Genomic DNA, 18,204 nt, shown 5'->3' with positions numbered 1-18,204 from the left:
GAGATGCCATGACTGCTGGATTCTACCAGCCATTGCCTCCAACAACTTTTGTTGTAGATAAGGCTCTTTCCCATTGGGGTAAGTCCTGGTTTATGACTGTACAACATAAACATCATTCTGAGAATCGTTAGGCCTCATAAGCTTAACTATTTAAATAATGCCTTTTTGTTTCGTATTGTTTGATATTGAATTTATGAGGACATTCCGTGTCAGTCAGCTTTTTGAGCAACTCTTGCATACTTTTTCAGCAATGTTCTTCATTACCATTGAAGCATTACAATGTATTACTCAGTCAATACAAATGATCTTAATTCACATGTTTGATCTTTTCCAGTACGGCTTGTACCTGTGGAGATTCCTGACAATATTTGCAGTTGTTCACCAGAGTCATTGAGGGTCAGCCCAGGGAAGAATGTTGCTGTGATCACAATGAATGGTAAGGGTGTAAAGATAAGTGTTATTATATGGTAAAAGAGTTGGGCTTGTAACCCGAAGGTCGCCGGTTCGATTCCCGCACCGGCAGGAATTAAAGGTGGGGATTGTGAATGAACAGTGCTCTTTCCACCTTCAATACCATGACTGAGGTGCCCTTAAGCAAGGCACCGAACCCCAAATTGCTCCCTGGGCGCTGGAGCAATGGCTGCCCACTGTTCTGGTGTGTGTGTGTGTGTGTGTGTGTGTGTGTGTGTGTGTGTGTGTGTGTGTGTGTCTTTGTTCACTTCTCACTGCTGTGTGTGTGCACTTGGATGGGTTAAATGCAGAGGACCAATTTCGAGTGTGGGTCACCATACTTGACAATATGTCATGACTTTCACTTTCATAAACATCTACACATGCTCTTCTCTCATAGGGGAGCACAGGTCTGTTTGTAAAATCTACACACTTTTGAGTAATGTTCAAAAAGTAAATGAAATAATGTAAAAAAAATATTTTAAGAATCCAAACCCTGATTAATCATATATGGTTTACATTGAAGTGGATTTATTTTTGATTTTTCCAGGACGATATGATCTATGCATGCCTGAGTTGAGAGGCATGCCAAGCCACTTGGAGTGGGCGACCTAAATCGAAGGTATTACTGACCTGCGACCCTTCACTTCACAATTTGACAATCCACAATTTATGCCACAGATCTCTTTTTTTTTTTTTTTTCATTTAAAGAAATGAAGATGGCAGCACCAGGACTGTCCTGGCAAGCATTTTTAAGAATGCTGTGTCCGCTTTGGTCATGTGAGTATTGAATTTATTTATCCTATAGTGTTGTTTACTCTTGTATTGTGGGTTGAAAAAGCTGTTTGATGCTAATGTATTTGTCGTACATTATTAGCCATTTTTTTTTTCCTTACTTCTAATAGACTAGCAAGATCTTCACAGACAGTTTTCAGAAGTTTTTTTGAGTGGGAGGCTGTGCGATATGAGGTGGACGAAATCTGCAAGGAAGAGCCCTTCATCTGTCCTGCGTGCACCCCAAATATGCTAGCAGTTTCAGTAGATGGAAACCTGAAGCATTACCGTTTCAAGAATCCAGCTAGGTACTCAAAACTGTGTATAATGTCACACTGTTGAAACAATATTAATAAGAAAAAATAGCTCTTTAATGTGCACCAAGTAAAATTATACTACAGCTACAACAGATTATAAGTATTGTTGTTGTTGTTGTTGTTGTTGTTTTTTTTTTTTATCTAAGGAACAGGCCATCTTTGAAGACGTCTTTATAGCTAAGGATGAAGATGTGACAAGATTTGTGGACTATATTCACAAGACATCCAAACATGTAAAATCGTAGATGATAAGACTACATACAAAAATGCATTTATCTCCTACTCAAGAGATTGTTTAGAAGAGTCTTATTTTTCTTCAACCATTTTCCATATTATAGGTAGAGGTGGAAGAGGTGTTTGTGGAGGGGTGTGGTCAGCAGCCAGAGAGACGTCCCAAAGATCTGCCAGCAAGGTAGATGAGGAGGGACTGGAGCTTGCGGTGTGTCGGCATGGAGTGCTGCTCTGTTTTTGCTAATTTTTGCAAATCCCCTGTACCTACAAGAAAAGCTGGCCAGTAGACATATCACTTTTTTTTGTATGGATATGACCTGCAAATATTGGCCCTACCTCCAAAGAGTTGCAAAAAGCTGCCCAGAGCTCCAGCACCTTCTTAACATGAAGCCCTTCCTTTCAGTATTCCATGCCAAAGCCCATGATTTTAAATGCGAGGTAGGTGAACTTTGCTATGTGATTATCAAAACTGGGCATCTGCAAATGAATGTAAAAACTTTCTCAGCATTATTTACATAATTATTTTTATTACTACTAATTAGGTGAAATGGAGTGGGGCGTATCAGGATGGGGCTGGTTTAACACTAGAGGAGGAGGTGGAACAGTGCAACTGCAATGCTTTTCTCTCTAGGATTGCAGTGACCACAAAACACATGTTTAAAGCAGGTAAAATGACCACATACAGTACTTCACTAGTTACATCATTACATAATAAGTAGGGGGAATATAGTAATATGATATTTTCTGTGTTTCCAGGACGCACAGACATGCTGACTCTCATGGCCATGCGCTGGAATCAGCAAAAGTTTGACAATTTGGCCACCGCACTGACCCATCGATATCAGAAGGTAATGACATCAGTGGAATTTGTTTTAGATGTTCAGTAATGTATGTTTTTAGTGTTTGAAGCTGTGCATTAAACATTTGGTTCTTGGTTTTATGCTAGCTGTGATTATTTGTCATTGCAGACCACAAAAGCTCTACAAAGCCAGTTCAAAACTTAGTGATGGCAGTGATAGAGAGCCAATTGGAAAGATTGGGTCAATGATATAAAGGAGTGGGCAGACGGTGAGGAAATGGCCAGTATTTATATATTTCTAGTAATAGGTTTAGTCCTGAATAATTGTTATTGTTACTGTTATTGTAATTTTGTCCCATATATTTTTTCTCAGCAACAACAAAAACCCCAGATGATGTTGATGCCTTGGCCAGCCGAATTGAGGTGCTGGTGGCAAGTATCAAGAGGCGTTCCCAGCATTTCTATAAAGATACAGATGGCAACAAAGGTCGTGCCAGGATCCGCCACAAGATCAAGGAGGAGAAGGGGATTCTGACATCAGTTGTAGAGAAATACAACAGAATGGTTCCAAACACAGACACTCTGTGCTTAGAAACCATTTTGTCTGGTGAGACAGCTTGGCCATGGCAGCTGCCACACAGTGGTATGTACACAATTCGTATACATACACATTTTTACACTTACACACATTACCCACAATGCCTTCAATGTCAGTTTGCATCCCCATATGACATGCGTTTTTCTCATGCATTCTAGACTCTGTCAACCTAAGGACAAAAAGAAAGGCATTCGACATCATCATGTCAGTAAGGCGACTTCAGGAGGAGCAGAAGATTCTTGCAGAGATGGACCACCAGTGGAAATATCTTCCAACTCGTGCTGAGACCCTCAGAGAACTGTCCTGCTTGTTTGCCTGCGAGACACTGAAAAGTATGTATTTGTAATATATGGCACAAACATAAGCATAAGCATAGGGTTGCCCCCGACCAAATATTGTCCTGGAAAATTGTAAGATCCAGTCCCAGGTGGAGTAGCCTAGTAATGAAAACATATTTTATTGTACCGTAAGTGGCTGTAGCTGTATTAGCCATCATTACACTTTGCCCAAATCTATCTCCAATTGGTAGCTGAAAGTTGGCAATCTTGTACTTTCAGTTTAGCAATTTTGAATTTCCTGCCCCACATATGTAATTACTATCTAATAATTACTGGGACCAACCATGTCATCCATTAGATCTGTCCATGAGTGTCACTTTTTTCTGCAACTACACAGCCAATCCAATTTAGTCCAACTATGACTTTTCTAACAGACTAACATTTTTGCGTCACTATTAGGCGGCAGCCCTAATAAACACACACAACAATGATGACTGTTTTCAAAAATTTCTTAATGTTATTTTGTTATATTTTTCTTTCAAGATTAGCAATGTGGCCTAAGTGAAGAGGGTTTGAAAGGTCTGCAGAGCATCATCCACAGAAAGCTGCGTCAAATCAGAGAGATGCGGGTGCAAGCAACAGACTGTTACCTGCAAGTTTTGTCTGGAGCAGAGAACTTCTTAAGCAAATCGTCAACTGATGACTATGCCAGTGACTTCGAAATTTCTGGTGACGAACTGTAATCAACAAAAAACAAAACTGTCCCGCCCCCCCCCCCTTTTTTTTTTTCTTGACAGTGGCCTAGACCTTAAACCCTGAATCTAACGAGTGTAATAAAATATGCTTTTCATCACCGTATAAAGTGTATTCTCTTTTTTTTATTACATACATGGAAATGTATGCCTGTACAACTGGTCAGTGGTGGAAATTAAGTGCATTATTGTAAGGCTTAGTACTCTATTGTATAGTAAGCTATATTACTAAGTATTGTAAAGTATAGATTTGAGGTACTTGCTCTCTCGATGATTTGTTTATTTTCATGCCACTTTTTAGTTGTACTAGGCTGCAGTTAAAAGAAAAAAAAACGTTTTACTGAACTTGACAGCACATGAAGAGCTTATAAAATATTACATTTTGGCATAAATAAAACTACTCAGTAGTTCATACTTACAGTATAAGTACAGCCGAAACAAGTAGTCAATTGGGCAAAAAAAATATTTGGCAACTAATTTGTTGATAATAAGTTGATCACGTTTGTTGATCATTTTAATGTAAAAACAGTACATAATTCCAGCTTAGAAAATTGCATTTTTTTAATTTTTAGTTGCTTGACATGTTTAACCACGTTGAGCTTTGAACTGTTCACAGGATGTGTAATGGTATTCTTTTTGGGTAATGTGTAATTCCCACTATTTTCATAATACTTACAAACCAAATCAGTTGAGCAGTGAAGAAAATAATTAGCAGACTAACTCATATTGAAAATAATCATTAGATACAGTAGATATCCACAAAATAGTTCAGAATGAGCTCCACCTTAATCAACTACAAGACTAAATAATCATGAGTTTTATGAGTAATAATGAAGTCAAGTCACCTTTATTTATATAGTGCTTTTAACAATACAGATTGTGTCAAAGAAACTACACAGTATTCAAACAGGACAATAGTGTGTAAGTAACGCATTATTGTAAACAATCAATTTACAGTTAAAGACAGTTCATCAATGAATTCAGTGATATCATCATACAGTTCAGTTCAAATAGTATACGATATCGCTGGAAAGTAAATATGATTCACAGGGGAAAATGGAATTTTAGGTCTTTAGCCCTGGGCTGAGACAAAACAACTATGCCCACATATGCCTGTGTCCTAGTGTAGGGTGCTGTACAACAATTGAAACTTGTTTATGGAATAAGCAGATTATAGGGACATCGACAAGCAAGACAAAGAAAACCATTATGACAAGGAGGAATCATTATTTCCCAACATTAAATGCAAGTTCATCCAAAATCATTTTGCTAAAGGAAAAAAGAAAAGAAAGAAAGAATGAAAGATATACAGAAATAATAAACATGTTGCCTAGACATGTTACTTTAAAATATTTGTGTAAATTTTTACTGTATTTCTGTATTCTGTCTTCAGAGTCTCACAGTACCATCAAAACCTAACACAAGCATGTTGTAAATATAGAAAGGGGCAGAAATAAAAAAATGTTTAGGCATAAATGTGACAACACAGTTTGTTGTCCATGGTAAAGGGAGTACATCTGTACAGGTTTTATTGCCCTTCCACCCACAGGGGACCAGTAGAGCCTCCTGGTAGAGTAACAAAACTGCACATTTCAAATTGATGTAACTTAAAGTCCGATTAACATATCAAAGAGAAAATCAGCAGGACAGCTAATTATGCTGTGTTTAATGTATAATGTTGGAAACAGTTTTTTCACATATACAGAAAGTTTGTAAAAAAGCGTTTTAAAAAGTGTTCTTAGTAAAATACCAAATTTCAACTTGGCTGTCAAATATATCATAAAAGCTTGCACAATAAACATATTTAGATATAACTTTATTCATTGAATATAGTATTTACTTAATTCAATTACTAAAAGATTTTTAAACTACATTACCCATAAGCCTTTTACACTTTATCGATAGTACGGGAAAACATGGCGCTGTATATTGTAGTTCATTAAAGTTTGTACTTACGCTGTAGGGTTAGGGTTAGGATCTCGGTAAATGGGTAATTTCTTGCAACACAGCAATGCCTCATTGTTCAGTGACAGTATTACTTAAGTCATAATGACAGTAAAACGTAGTTTACAAAATGAAGCACCTTGTATTTTGGCCTAAAAGTTAGTCCAGCCACAGCTTGTCAAAATCCACGTCACACTTACTTCCAAATATGGTAATTACGGGATCTTCCGGCTGAAGGTGGGTTCTAACCATATAACAGAAGGGCAGTTAAATATTTATTATTTCTTCTCATTAAAAATAAAATTTCACAGTTATTGATTCCTATCTGTGTCTTACCTGATGTAGATTATTGATTAGTTAAGATAAGTGAATCTTTTTTTCCAAAGCAAGGGCCTATTTCCATGGTATGAACCAGAGGGTAACTAATTTTGACAGCTGTATACTGTATGAGGAATAAATACTAAACTATTTCAAAACGTCTAATTTCTGATATATATAAGCAGAAATTAGACGTTTTGAAATAGTTTAGTATTTATTCCTCATACAGTATACAGCTGTCAAAAAAAAAAAAAAAAAAATATATATATATATATATATATATATATAGTATATATATACAGTATATATATATATATATATAAAGGGAACACTTTGAGTTACATTGTGTTGTTTAAGTGTTCCCTTTATTTTTTTGAGCAGTGTATATATATATATATATATATATATATATATATATATATAGAGAGAGAGAGAGAGAGAGAGAGAGAGATGTACTTATTTCCCAAAATGTATTTCCCAAAAAAGTCAAAATCTAAATGTAGTGCTTAGTACAGTATCCTCTCTCAGCTAGATACTTGAAATTAAATACACGAAAATAACAGTTCAGTATAAAATTGAATGCAAATAAAGGCAATCAGTTTTAGTGAAATATAACAATTTAAATAAGCATTCTTAATAATAAACTTATTCTATTTTAGGCTACATGAAAATAAATATGTAAATGGGAAATATGTAACACTAAATATATTACTATATTTATGTTGTGGTATTTTTTCATGCTTGGCATAACAGACAGTTCACGTAAACTTACCTATACCAAAACTGCACTGCACAAATCTTTAAAAATAATGTAGAAACAGCATATTTGTAGCATGTCCTCTCCATGTTACACTACCTGGCTGTTACGCAGTTCATGACAAATGTAAAAGATGTTTAAAACAACAACTTTTAAAAAAATACTAGAAGAGAGTATGCACTGTGCAAAAACTTTAATGAAGAACAGCAAGCAAAACAAAACAAGAACAACAACGACAAAACAGTTGGGGTTGGTTGGGTTGTGGAAACTCGGTCAAAAAATGTTGGAACTCCCTGGCAGGCTCCCATGTGTCATCCCAAGTTTTGCCACTGTAAAATATCAAAAGTGCACATATCATTAGAAGACAGGACAAAAATCAAGATCATTGACACTGTTTGATTAGCTAGAAAGGGCTTCGACTTGCAGAATGCTGACTACGTTTTAAAATTTCAGCATGTTTTCATGTTGTATTACATGTAGATCTGGCAGTTCTACAGACTCAGGGATCAGGAGTGACTGCATCTTGCCTCCACTGCCATTCATCATTGTTCTCCTCTTCTTCATATTCAGTACTGCTCTTATTTTCTCACTGCCCTAATCTTCCTCATGCATTTTATCACCACTACTGTCACTGTTTCCATCTTCATTGCTCAAAAATATGATGCAAATCACATGTAGAACAGCATTCTCCATCCAAGTTTAGTGTTTCAGATGCTGACAAATTATTTTATGCATGCATGATTCCCCTAGTAAAAAAGTCATAGATTTAAAATGCATTTATTTTTGCAAGTATAGTTCAAATCTATTAACATATTTACTGACATATCGCTCAAAACATACTGATATAAAAAAAATAATTACATTTTACATGGAGTACTACTTGTGCACAAAGCACATTTCTTAATATTAATCAAAAATATGTTTAATGTCACTATTGATGAGAATTGTATGATAATAATTAAAGTGTACACAACGTTTACTTGCAATAGTTGCACTTTAGCACAGTCAAATATATCCAAGTATATCTTTAGTTGGACTTCAGTACTACTTCTGCATTAAGTATTAAGTATTAAGCATTAAGTACAAAATGATTTGTTCCAATTTAATAGGCTTTAAATATACCAGGTTGGTATACTAAAAGTACAATTACAGAGTATTTTTTATTAAGTAAATAATAAGTAAATTTATTTGTAGTATACTTTGCATGAAATAAATATATTGTAAATATATTTTAGTATATTTATTTTTCACTAAGGTCACTTCTACTGTAACACATTACTGGTAATGCCCTAGGTCAATGTCCTGCTCAATAAATAGGCTTTAGCTAGTTGTGTATGTATAGTAGCAGCTTAAGTACTTAACTAGAAACCAAAAATTTTATCACATCAGCTCCATTTTATTTTTAATACACTGGCTGCCTGTCAACTATTTTTTAAATTGTATGAATTAGAAAGCACTGAATTGTCCAGCTCCCACAATCCATTGTGTCCACTTCCAATTCATAAATTCTGGGCTCTTACTAATAACTAGATATCTAAATTGACACAAGGAGGTAGATCTTTCTCCTATCTGTATCCAAAATAATGGAATATTCTTTCAAGAACTTGGAATTTAGTCACACTTTAGTTTTTAGTCCAGACAACTGACCATCGCCCATGTCCTAGCAAAATCTTGTATCAGTTTTCTACAGACTACTTCAGAGGATGATTTCCTGCCAGGATCAATTACATGACCAGGGAGCTTTCTCTTGCCACAGACATCAATAAAATGAACTTCAATGCTGCTTTCAAGAGACCATTTAAACTTTGCCTACATCATATTGGTCATGGAATAGACTACTTAGCATTGCAATGAAATTAAATAGTTAATAAAACACGACTTACCACACAGTGCAAGGCAACCAGTGGACTTTCAATTCTGCTTTTCCCTACACACACACAAAGTAATAATTGTTTTAGCTGTTTAAGCAATCACTGAATTGTTATCTTTAAAGGCCAGAATTAGTCACTGAGACAAGCAAGCAGCCTAATAAAAGACATTTTACCTCATTCATTCTTTCCCCAGTTATTTTATCAAATAGGAAGATCTTCTGCCTACTACATTTTCGGCAACCTAAATGATTAAAAGACAAGGAAAGTTTATTAAGCAACGAATGTCAAGCTTTGTAGTTGAATCTCCAGTTAATAGTTATCATTTTACTTGTGAGGTGAACTGTGGTCCCACTTTGTCCCTGCTTATTGTCAATCAAGCAAAATATACTGGGTTTCCAAAAGCCCTCCTAGCTTAAAGGGGTCATCGCATGCCCATTTTCCACAAGTTCATATGATTCTTCTTTAGGGTCTTAATGAAAAGTTTATAATATATTTTGGTTAAAAATTCTCAATAGTAGTGTAAAAAAACACCCTTTTACCTTGTCAAAATCAGCTCTGCAAAATATCAACTCATTTTACTGCAAGGTCCCTCTAAATGCAAATGAGCTCTGCTCGCCCCGCCCCTCTCTGCCTGGTATGATGAGTCCCAATGTTTACTTCATCTGCATTTAGCCATGTTTAGCCACATTTAGCGGCGAAACTTGCCAAGGAGCACATTATTAGGAAAGGACGTTTGCAAAGATGCATAAAAAAACCCTAATACTTACTTTTGCTGTGGGTGAAGCTGTATCAGGAACAATTCGCACAAACATAGACGCGTATGATCGGAGTCGGATATTACTTTTAAAGATTAAATAAATACTACTGGGTGGAGTTTCATCATTGTAGGGTGGTTGTGTTCACAAAGTGCCAACACACATTAATGTTCAAACAACATGAAAAAGTTGGTTTTGCATCCGATGACCCCTTTAAAATAGTGATTGACATTAACCACAGCCCTTGGACACTGGCCACTTAAACACAGTTAAACAACTTAACCAACCAAAAACAAAAACAACCAACCAAATAAATCAAATTTGCCTGAAGTCAACTTTGTCTGAGAGCAAATTCATTAATAGTGTGGATTAAGGTTTACCACTGAAAAACAAAACTTACTTTTTCTTCTCTTCTTCACATATGGCCCCTCCTGACTCAAGGACTGGGAGATGGAAGAAGCAGCAGGTGGAGGACAAGACTGTGGAAGGGAGAGATCAGTGGTCATAAGACACAGAGAAGAGACAGAGGTGGCAGAAGGGGCTGGTGTCGTCCTTTTCTTCCTGTGTCGCAAAGACTTAGAACATGGCAGTGGAGGTGAAGGAGGAGAAGAGTATGGAGGAAGAACAACAGTAGAGGAGGAAGGAGAGAGAGAAGTGGGAGAGTGTGGGAAAGAGAGAGGAACCAGGTCGAGTACAAATACAGTCTCGGACTCCTTTGTGAGACTGTCCGACTGCTCCACGGTGAGGCTCTCCGGCTGCTCCACAACGGAACCGTTACACTGCTCCTGACTGGGGCTGTTGTGCTGCTCTGCTATGGGGATGTCATTGTACATATATTTTAAATAATAATTATTATTTTTGAACAAAAATCTTGCTCTTACCCTTAGTCAAGATAAATTCGTAAGCCCTTCGCATCTTCTCCAAAAAATTTCTTGTGACAGGAGTGGGGTGCAGATGGGTTATTATGTCTGCAACCCACTTATTAGATTTTTTTTTTATCTTGTTTTCCTATAAATAAAATGGGCTTGTAACCCACTGCCTCAAGTTTCCGCACCTGAAATGAACAAAAGCAGTTACTACACATTAGTTAAACCCACTGAAATATTAGATACATTAGTACTGTATAAAGAAATTTTATTTTAAGGTCATTTAATGAAGTGCAATGTAAGAAAATGAGCCTTAATCTGTTTTGTAAAGATTATTTGAGAAAAAGCATTACCACATCTTGTATTTTATATGATCAAAGTTCAATTTCAGATAAGGCCAGAGGTACTCTTTCAGTTTCTAACATTGCCAACATGACTGAGTCATTATGTGACAGAGAACACAACTTATTGTTTCTCTTTAACACAATTTAAAGATAAAGATAGAGTCTTCCTTAAATAAGTTTATAAAGGCCACATCACACTGGTACTAGTCTATGATATGTGACAAATATGTGCTTACAGTTACACTTCAAATAACACTTATGAAAAATTAGCTTTTTTTTACTTACTGCAATACGGGCAGAATCAATTATGCGGCCAACATTTCTGCTTTTCATAACAGATTTCCCCCACTCGCTGTCCAGTGACACCACTTTTTCTTTTAATTTTTGTTTATTGGACAGACTTCCAAAGCAGACATAGCAGGTTTTCCTGCTTGCCTGATTGGGAGTCTGGCAAGATGGGCAGGGCCTAAATTTGGGCCTTGTCATAACTTTAAAAAAAAAACTAAAATAATATACAGCAGAAATAAACAAAACAAACAAAAAAAAAAAAAAAACAGACAGACTAAGACCTATTGAGAGGAACAGAATAATGGACAGATACAGATGTAAAGAGAGAGAGAGAGAGAGAGAGAGAGAGAGGGACAGCAATCTACAGAGAGACAAGTTAAAAAGACAGACGTGGCTCTTAAAAGTGCCTTTGGTTTGTGTGTGTGTGTGTGTGTGTGTGTGTGTGTGTGGGTGTGTGTGTGTGTGTGTGTGTGTGTGTGTGTGTGTGTGTGTGTGTGTGTGTGTGTGTGTGTGTGTGTGTGTGTGTGTGTGTGTGTCTGTGTCTGTGTGTGTGTGTGGGTCGTGTTAAATAAAGGAGAAGTGAGAAGCTGGTAAATGTGAAGGACCTGGTAAGAGAAAAAAAATCAGAATTTCTTACAATTTTACCAGTTATTTTTTCATCAGTGTTGGCAGATTAGGCAGTTTTTGACTGGTTTTGAGTTGTACTACATGGGATAAAATGGGCTTGGACAGGTGAAATTTTGATAACTCTGTTATGCCAAATGACAGACATGGAAAACAGTTTCCAATGTCGAAACAAAGTAGCCTTCTTTAGAGAAGAACACTTAATTTGCTTTATTATGACATATTAAATAATTGTGATAAGCCACAGTATTGTCGTAGCTATGAATACATTTGTATTGTGTACCATTGTTAAGATTTGTGTTTTTACTATATAATTTTGTGTGGATTTCTAACAATTACTGGAAAACAAACCAATCTGGCAACACTGTTCCTCATCTCAACATTTATAATTGGCTGAAGTGTTGTGAGCTACTGTAATATGAAAACACATAATAAAAATCATGCAATCTCCTATCATATTACCTTGCATTATTATATGTGGAAAAAAATAAACAAACTTGAATTTAATTAGCTAACTTACTAGCATACTACACATATGGTGCAACTAATTATATTTTTATAATGTCTGCTGTCATTTACTGCATCACGAAACTACTACCTTGCACTTCTAAAGGTTCTAAACACAACTTCTTGACCTGAAACTGACTTTTTTTTACCGAAAATGTAAGAAATTGTTCACATCTATATGAATTAACTGTTCTACTTACCGAGTGGAAAATCGCAATGGATCTTGGGATCTCGCCATACAATGACGTCAGCTCCACAGATTGATTGATTTATTAATAAATAAATAAAAATACAATATAAATAATCAATCAATCAACCAACCAATAAACAAACAAACAAATAATTAAATAATAATGATTATTATTATTAATCGCATTGCGCTGATTAATCATTGATTAACCAAACAAAATCACAGCACATTACATACAGTACGCTTATCAATATCAATAAACCTCCGATAAAAACTAGAAAACACCTAAAGTGCTTAGGATACTGGTGTTGCTCGCGCTATGGAGCGTTGTTAAAGTCACCGCTGAACACGTCAAATTTCAACGCCTCAGGCTCCGGTACAGATTCTATAGGGAATCCCTGCACGTCTAAATGTGACGCTGAAGGGGTACCCTGTTCGTCAATAAGTGACGCCGAGGGTTCCTGACCAAGCGTCAATATATGACGAGTTGGGAGTGAGACCATCCATCCATCCATCCACCGATAGCAGCGTCCATAGCAACCAAAACGTTGCAGTTTCACATTATTCTGGCGAGATCTGAAAAATCTTCACAACAACGAGCAAGCGAGTGATTGTGTACATTGACTGAGTGAATATTATGAAACTAATATATATATTTCTCGCTAGAAATGTAATCAAAACTTATTTTTATGCAGAAACTAATTCTAAATATTGAGTTTTTCACTAAAAATGAGAGAAATGTCCGCCATGTTTTTTGTTCTCACGGTCGGAATCTTGAAAGTCACGTGACTTGGACTTAAAACAATTGGGAAAAGAATAGGCAAAAAAAACGTAACAGTCATACAATTCAAGGGCCGTTATTGTAACCCCTCTACGTTTTGCACTTTGGACCAACGTAGTCAGGGTACGTTTTTATATGAGACTGGGTTGTGCAAAACATAATCTTATTTGATCTTCCTTACTTGTATGCATTACTGATACAAATAAACATAGGAATGATTCTGTAATGATTTTAAGAATATTTTGAAATGAGAATATTTATTTATTTAGCTTGTTAGAACAAAAAGTGTTTTATAGCCAGCTGTGAGTGTTGACTGAAAACTAGTCGTCACGTGTTGCCGAAAGGTAACCTGAGACAAATTGAAGGATTGACAGAAAGTGTCACATCACAATCATGTGAATGATTACGCTGAACTCACTTCAGAAAAGGATTTGAGCAAAGATTGTTTACCACTTCCAGAACAACTCTCTTTCAAAAGTTTGCTGGTGTCTAATCCTCGGTTATATGGGAGAAACTCATCTTTTCAAAGATGTCCTTTTTGTCCTCACATGTCACTTGTTTTTGAATGCATTGCTTATTTCATTTATTTTATTAATTTCATAACTCAAGGTTCTCTTTCATCAGCTCATGTTCAAGATCCATCTATGAGAAGAGCATTCATGTCTGTTCTCTCCAGAAGCATCTAATTGCACCAAGTCTGGCTTTGACAGACAGAAGTGTGTCCCCAGAGGAAGGTAAGGGGTCGCCCTTTAACCATTTGACGATTACGATTACAAGTCGAGTCCAAGTCGAGTTTGAGTCCAAAATGGGGCGAGTCGGACAATTTAAATGTAACAAAAGCAAACCTCTATTGCATATTGCCATTAAAATTTTAATTTCACACCATCTCATAATTATTGTCCTGCTCAGCAAACTTAAAGTCATATAACAGAAGTTATAGCTTATGTATTGTGACATATTTCAGAGTGAAACAGCTTTTAGAATGTGAACAATTATAGGGCAGGACTTGACTTTATTTGTTGTTATACAGTAAATGTATAAATCAATGAGTTGTGTAGGGAGCTTAGTGAATGAGACCTGAGGAGCAGAGAATGCACCTCCTTTCTCTGATTGTGGCTGTGTTTATGACGAATGGTAAGACCTAAGACACTGTAGATGGCATTTTACTTTTTTTTTTCTTGGATGAAAATGAGGCTGTGAGGGTTAATGAAAGTTTTTAAGTAGCGGTCCATGGAAGCCATGGAATAAAAGAGTAAAATTTTATTTAAAAATTCTGACTTTATTTTTCCAATTCCGAGATTATATCCCACACTTCTGGCATTTTCCCCTCAGAATTGACAAAACTGGAAGCACAGATCATATATTTTGACACATCTGTATTTCTCCTAACTGTTCAGATTCACTCAAGACAAAACCAACTGCATTTGCATGAAAACTAGCCACTGCTGGGATTCACTTTCGTTCAGAAGTTTGCAGTCAGTACATTATTATCATTTTTAAATTAATACTTTTATTCACAGAGGATGTATTAAGTTAATAATTGAAAGTTTATTAAAAGTTAATAATAAAAAAATTACATTGTTATAAATTATTTATATTTTGAATAAACACTGTACTTTTTAAACTTGTTATTCATGAAAGAATCCTGAAAAAAAAATCACAGGTTAAAAAAAATATTTGGCAGCACTATTGTTGATCCAACATTGATAATTCTAATAATAAATCAGGATATTAGAATGATTTCTGAAGGATCATGTGACACTTAAGACTTATACAATCTAGGAATAAATAAAACAGCAATAAATTATATTTTAAAGTATGTTAAAATAAAAAACATTGTTTTATATTGTAAAAACTTTTACAATATTACTGTTTTTTTTTCTGTATTTTTAATCAAATAAATGCAGTCTTGATGAACATAAGAGACTTCTTTAAAGACTATTACAAGACTTACTGACCCCAAACTTTTGAACGGTATAGTGTATATATGCGTGTGTGTGTGTGTGTGTGTGTGTGTGTGTGTGTGTGTGTGTGTGTGTGTGTATATATATATATATATATATATATATATATATATATAAACTTTAATACTTCTTTGATTTCAGTTGAAATAATGTATATTCCTGACACTTTGTGTGTTATGTACAAGCATATTTTAAATGTCAACCTCAAAGAGTTTACTGAAAACACAGGCACATTGTAAGCCCTATTTGTTGAAACTCTTCTGCATGTTTAGTACTCCTCACCTTCCACATCTGTCACATTAGTTTCAGGAATGTTTACAGTTACAATGTATACAGGCCAAAAATGATGTAAAAAATGCCTTGGTTATTTTGTCAAACAAGGTAGTATTATACCCATAGCTAATATTACTTCAGATTTTGAGTTTTTAGATGGTTCTCTATTTTTAATCTCCACTGTGTGTATTTACATACTTTAGTTGGGACACCATTAAATACCATGTATTTCAATATGTATTTCTCTAACTGTTATTACCTGAGATGTTTTATTATTTGTATGTTTCTTCATGTACATACCTATGCACTTTTTTTTAGACACATCAGGACTTTTATTTTCAGCTGGTGCGGTGACGTCATAGATCTGTGCCGCGCTCCTGCGTCTGTTTGAGCTGAAGAAAGGTTTCTGGTTTTAATAATATAAAGTGTTTAAATTGATACAACGCGGTCAGTCTACTTTATAGTTTTTACCAACGTTGTAAAGGTAATTGATCATTTTGTTACACGAGTAACAGAAGAGGCGTGTCTCATTTCGGTGCGTATTTAGTAAATCAGATGATAAACACGGATTTATTCAGAACTCCAGTTCAACTGAATCAATTGCTTCACAAATGATTCATTGTTTTGAATCACTCGAATCACCGCACACTGACGACATCTGCTGCTCAAAACACTGGAAATACAACAAGAACAACAAACAAAACATGTTTAATGAACTTTTACAAACAATTGCAATTTTCTGTTTCTAAATTTAAACGCAATATAATCATTAAATGCGTAATCTTAATTAAAACTAAATGGTAACTGTGGGCAATTATCTGTTCTTTTATTTTCTGTGTTCAGTTAGTATTTATTGGTAAAATTTCAGTTTTGACCAACAGGCCGTTAACTCTCACTCTGACCCACAACCACAGTCAGTGAAATAGCTCAGATTGAGATGCACACAGAGATTTAGTTTGCATTGATTTTCTTTCTGTTAATTGTTCACATCTAAAATCTAAGTGTTCAAACACAGAGAAACTGGAGGAGCAAACTGAGATCCACTTGACACACTATTATAAAGATGGCATTTATTAAAGAGGAGAGTAAAGACATGGAGATTGAAGAAGCATTCAGAGTCAAACATGAAGATGAGACACAAACAAAGATGGCGTTTATTAAAGAGGAGAGTGAAGACATTAAGAGTGAAGAAACATTCAGAGTCAAACATGAAGATAATGAGGAACAAACAGGTTGGTTTTTATTCTCAAAGCTGAAATTATGAATAATGTCACACAGATGTAGAAATGTTGAGACATTTGACAGAAATTTTAAAAGAGATCACATGACAAATACTAACGCTGCCTTCAAGTGCAGCCGAGAATATCCTGCTTTCACACTGGCCATTTGTTTTAATGAGATCATGCATTTAAGTTGCAACAATAATATGGAATTAGCCTTAACAAAATATATATGCACGTAACTAGGCAACATCTTTCACTCACTGGATAAGCCGTTATCAGTCTCAATCACAATCACAATGAATAAAAGAAGGCGATTCATGGGTGCCGAAGAGGTATTACAAGCGCTAAATGACATGAGTGATGGAGAGTCTGATGGTGGGGAGATAAGTGATGCATCCTGGGTCGGCTCAACTGATGACTCGTCTGACAGCGATCCAGAGCCTCTGAGAAAAATGAGATTGACTGAGTCTATTCTTCAGGACAGGACTACAGTTACAGAGGGTGAGCATCAATAAACTTTGGACGTAAATTAATTTTTTTGTCATTAGTCATCTCCCACAGTTATTATTATTGCAGAGAGGCAGAGGCTATTTACACTAATTAGTAAAAGAAGAAAAAAAAATGATACAGTGGATAAGATGTGTAGGGTGAACATCTGTCCACTTTGCGTTGCACCCGCATTTTCATTGGTTTGTTGTTGTTTTTTTGATTCATGATGGAAATGGTCGAGCGCACACGGAAAATCACAATGTTCTCTATTCATTTTAACCAATTAAAAAAATCAATGCAGCTTTCAGATGGGAATTTCTTATTTTATTAGTTGGTTTGGGGTGGTTTCTATGGCGTTATTGTAATGACAAATATCTAGAGCGTAATATTGTGCTGGGGCATCAGAACGAGCAAACACAAATCTCTTTTCTCGCAGGTAGATTCTCTTCACTCAAAAGGACGCGCTTTCTCTTGCCTGCATGTGCGCGCTCCGAACAGTGCGTTTGACAGCGGATGTAATCTGTATTTACAAAGCATAACAGTAGAAAATGTATCTATCTCACACGTGTCCTGCAAAATCACATGTCCCCCATACTGTTTTAAAATGTTTATAATGTCTAAAAGTGGTGCTACTATCTAACACTATTTCCACTATATAAATAGCATCCTAATATTGCAATTTAGATGCAAAATTATTTTTATAAAATATAAATAGAATCTATGGATATTTTCTCTTAAAGGATTAGTTCACTTTCATAACTACAATGCACAGATAATGTACTCACCCCCTTGTCATCCAGGATGTTCATGT

General features: G+C 35.6%; 1 protein-coding gene and 1 long non-coding RNA gene across 3 annotated transcripts in view; one reads left to right on the top strand and one right to left on the bottom strand.

Annotated features, from left to right (window-relative positions):
• LOC141332968 (uncharacterized) overlaps nucleotides 1–18,204 on the bottom strand; it is a 385,799-nt gene that overhangs the window by 65,035 nt on the left and 302,560 nt on the right. The window lies entirely within an intron of this gene.
• LOC141334086 (uncharacterized) lies at nucleotides 2,532–4,206 on the top strand. 2 transcript variants are annotated; one of them, XR_012355470.1, is made up of 5 exons: nucleotides 2,532–2,620; nucleotides 2,741–2,840; nucleotides 2,945–3,214; nucleotides 3,328–3,501; nucleotides 3,991–4,206. It is a non-coding gene; the product is annotated as an uncharacterized lncRNA (long non-coding RNA). The 2 variants fall into 2 exon arrangements; XR_012355471.1 differs by having other exon boundaries at nucleotides 3,328–3,505; nucleotides 3,996–4,206.

Source organism: Garra rufa, chromosome 4 (assembly GCF_049309525.1).
Source record: "Garra rufa chromosome 4, GarRuf1.0, whole genome shotgun sequence".
Classification (NCBI taxonomy): Eukaryota; Metazoa; Chordata; class Actinopteri; order Cypriniformes; family Cyprinidae; genus Garra; species Garra rufa.
This window is presented reverse-complemented; position numbering and strand designations above follow the sequence as displayed.